This window comes from Sus scrofa, chromosome 13, assembly GCF_000003025.6.
Source record: "Sus scrofa isolate TJ Tabasco breed Duroc chromosome 13, Sscrofa11.1, whole genome shotgun sequence".
Classification (NCBI taxonomy): Eukaryota; Metazoa; Chordata; class Mammalia; order Artiodactyla; family Suidae; genus Sus; species Sus scrofa.
In genome coordinates, this window is record NC_010455.5 from 175,075,915 (window position 1) to 175,080,179 (window position 4,265).

A 4,265-nucleotide genomic window follows, 5' to 3' on the forward strand; every position below is an offset into this window, starting at 1 on the left:
TCATATAGGATCTGGCCCTATAAGTTTAATCTTCTATCAATCATCTTCTTAGTCAGTGAATTGTGTACTAGTTCCTTTAAAGGCGCCATCCACTCCCAGCTCACTCTGGTCTTTTTTACAAGACTCAATCATGAAAAGCAGTTGTATCCAGCTATAATTTTGAAGAATAAATGCTGAGAACATTATGGATTGAGAAGGTAGGATTTACAAATCAGAACAAATTTTAAAAATAAGTGTTATAAATTTATACAAATGTTATAATGGTCACCCAGTTTTACTTATCATTGGACTATATTTGTTCTTTTGTCTACTATTTTTAGAAACTTAAAAGCTGCTTTAAATGTCTTAAACTAGGAAACTCTATTGTTGCCAAATAATTTGTAATATTCACTGTTTTAATCACAAACTTTAGATTATTCAAGATGTAATTTTGCTTATATCTCTTTTAATTCTTTTAGATCCTGAAAATAACGTGTACCTTCCTTTTAAAAGTATGATTATTAGCAATAGTAATAATAGTATTCTATTATCAGCTTAAGAGACACAATTTGCTTATTCTATTATTTCTAATAGTCATACTTTTGATGGACATTTCTATGTATTATGTAGAATCGATGCCTCTTAGTAAATCAGACTTTTCTACTTTTTTGTAATTGTATATTCCTCTAATAACAAGTAAGTGGAGAAAATGATGATTAAATGCTTATCTGAGACATCTGAAATCATCATTATCTCCGCCATCATCTCTGAATAGGTAAATCTAACACATTTAGGACATGAACGTTATGTTATCATCATCCTTAATGTATTCTGAATATCCACTGCAGGATGAAACTCTTCATGGTTGCCTGCTTTAAGGCACTTGCCCATCATGCTTAAGTGTAATTCCCTGGAGTGATTATGTGTGAATAATTCAGAAAATTGCACCATGCCTGGGATTTCAAAGCCACATATTGAAATCTAATATGTTTCATAGTACTAGAGCCAGCATACTATAGCTCCCTGAGTGATATCCCTGAAAAGCATGGCTACTATAAGGAGTTCACAGCATTAAACTCAGAATAACATAAAAGCATATGAAAATATAAATATATTACTGGTACCAAATTAACCAGCAAATTGATATATGTACTTAGAAAGTTGTTTATATGTATGTACTTATATATGTCTAAACCTGTGTGTATATGTGTGTACATATTCATATAGACACATGCATTCTTAAGTGTTTTTGTTGATTGATGTTTTGTGGATGTGATATGCCATACTTGAGTGAAACATCAATGTCTAAGAAAATGGTTGTTGAAGATATTTATTAATAATAATCTGATGTGACATATTTGTATCCTTTCCCCTCCTTAATAGTATTCCTTTAAAAAAAATAGATTTCTTCAAGTTTGAAAAAAATCCATTTGTTAAAAGAGCTCTGGACTGTGCTCTTTAATATTGTAACCATGATTCATTTCACCACACGAATATGAATAAATGCTGATCAAGTATCCAGTTCACAAAAATTCCAACTAGGAAAGTGTTTCAATCAGAATTCCGTGAGCTTGAAATGGCTAAAGAGTATTGGGAATGGTAATCCAGTAAGGGCCCTTCCTTACAAATGAAGTTTAGCTGGAACAGAACCACACTGTACATTCCTGTGTTTATATTGTAGTCTATAGCTGCTTTTGCACCAAAAATAGCAGAGTTAAGTATAGGCATAACTTGGAGATATCACTAGTTTGGTTTCAGACCATCTCAACAAAGTAAATATCATAATAAAGAAAGTCAGATGAATTTTTGGCTTCCCAATGCAAGTAAAAGTTATTTTTATACTATACTGTAGCCTACTAAGTGTACATTAGTATTAGACCTAAAAAAACAATGCACAAACCTTAATTTAAACATATTTTATTGCTAAAAAAGGCTAACCATCATTTGAGCTTTTGGAGAGTAATAGTCTTTGCTGGTAGAGGATCTTGTCGGCATGTTGATGGCTGCTGACTGATCAAGATGGTAGTTCTGAAGGTTGAGGTGGCTGTGATAATATCCTAAAATAAGACAACAATCAATTTTGCCACATTGATTGACTTTCTCTTTGATGAACAATTTCTCTATGATATGCAATACTATTTGGTAATATTTTACCCACAGTAAAACTTATAGTAAATCTTCATAGAATCTTCACCAAGAGTAGATTTCATCTCAAGAATCTGCTTTCTTTTTTCATCCATAAGAAGCAACTCCTCATCCATTCAAGTTTTACCATAAGATTGTAGTAATTCAGTCACATCTTCAGGCTTCACTTCTAATGCTAGTTCTCTTGCTATTTCCACAACATCTGCAGTTCCTTCATCTGCTGAAGTCTTGAACCCCTCAAAGTTATCCATGAGTGTTGGAATCAGCTAACTCCAGTTAATGTTAACAATTTGCCCTCTTCATATTAATCCTGAATGTTCTTAAATGGCATCTAGAATGGTGAATTATTTCTAGAAGGTTTTCTATTTACTTTGTCCAGATCCATCAGAGGAATCACCATCTATGGTACCTATTGCCTTATGAAATATATTTCTTGAAAAATAAAACTTGAAAGTGAAATTTACTCTTGATCTACAGGCTGCAGAGTGGATGCTGTATTGGCAGGAATGAAAACAATATTAACTTTGTTTTACATCACCATTGGAGCTCTTGGGTGACCAAGCTCATTGTCAATGAGCAATTGTGTTTTGAAAGGAATCTTCTCTGAGCAATAAGTCTCAATAATAGTCTTAAACCATTCAGTAAACTATGATGTAAACAGATGAGCTATCATCCAGAGTTTGTTGTTTCATTTACGGGCATACCTCATTTTATTCAAATTGAAGTTTTATTGCAACCTTAGGTCAAGCAAGTCTATTGATGTCATTTTTCTAACAGCGTTATTTTTAAATCAAGGTATATACATTATTTTATTATACATGATCCTTTGGCACACTTAACAGACTTCATTATAATGTCAGCATAACTTTCATATACACTGGGAAACCAAAAAAGTTATGTGAATCCCTTTATTGTGATATTCACTTTATCATAGTGACCTGGAATCAAGCCACAAGTTACTCTAAGGTATGCCTGTATAGAGCACAGGTAGAGTAGATTTAACATAATTCTCAAAGCCCTACAGTTTTCAGAATGGTAAATGAGCATTGGCTTCAGCTTCAAGTCACCAGCTGTGTTAGTCTGTAGCAAGAGAGTCAGCCAGGCATTCACTTCTCCTCTGTAGCTATGGAAATCCTGGATGGGATCTTCTTCCAATACGTAGCTCTTTCATCTATCTACATTGAAAACCTGCTGTTTAGTGTAGCCACCTTCATTAATTATTTTAGCTAAATCTTCTGGATAAGCTGCTATAGCTTCTATATCAGGACTTGCTGCTTCACCTTGCAGTTTTATGTTATGGACATGGCTTCTTTCCTTTAACCACATAAACCAACCTCTGCTGACTTCAAACTTTGCTTCTACAGCTTGCTCGCCTGTCTCAGCCTTCACAGAACTGAAGAGAGTTAGAGCCTTTCTCTGGATTAGCCTTTGGTTTAAGAGAATGTTGTGGCTAGTGTGATCTTCTATCTAAACAAGTAAAACACTCGCCATATCAACACTCAGGCCATTATACTTTATTATCATTTGTGTGTTCACTGGAGTAGAACTTTTAATTTCATATGTATGTGTGTGTGTATATATATATATATATATATATATATATATATATATATATTCTTTTTAAATTTCACAGCTTGGTTGGCTGTTTGATTGAAAAAGTCTAGCTTTCTGCCCATTTCAGCTTTTGGCATGCCTTCCTTACTAAGCATAATCATTTATAGCTTTTGATTTAAAGTGAGAGGTGTGCAAATTTTCCTCTCATTTGAACACTTAGAAGCCATTGAAGAGTTCTTTAATGGCCTAATTTCAATATCTTTGTGTTATATGAATTAAGGAGGGCTGAGGAGAGGAAAGAGGTAGGGGATAACTGGTCAGTGGATCAGTCAGAACACAAAACATTTATCTAAGTTCACCATTCTAGATGGGCACAGTACATGGAGCTCCAAAATAATTACAGTAGTAGTACCAAAGGTCACTGATCACAGAACACTGTAACAAATGCAATAATAGTGAAAAATTTTGAAATGTTGCAAGAATTGCCAAATGAGACACAAAGTTGAACAAATGTTGTTTGGAAACTGGAGCTGATAGACTTGTTCAAAACAGGATTGCCAGGGAGTTCCCATTGTGGCTCAGCGGTA

General features: G+C 33.8%; 1 pseudogene; it reads right to left on the bottom strand.

The window, feature by feature from the left end:
• On the bottom strand, positions 1,920 to 3,905 carry LOC110256364 (annotated as a pseudogene).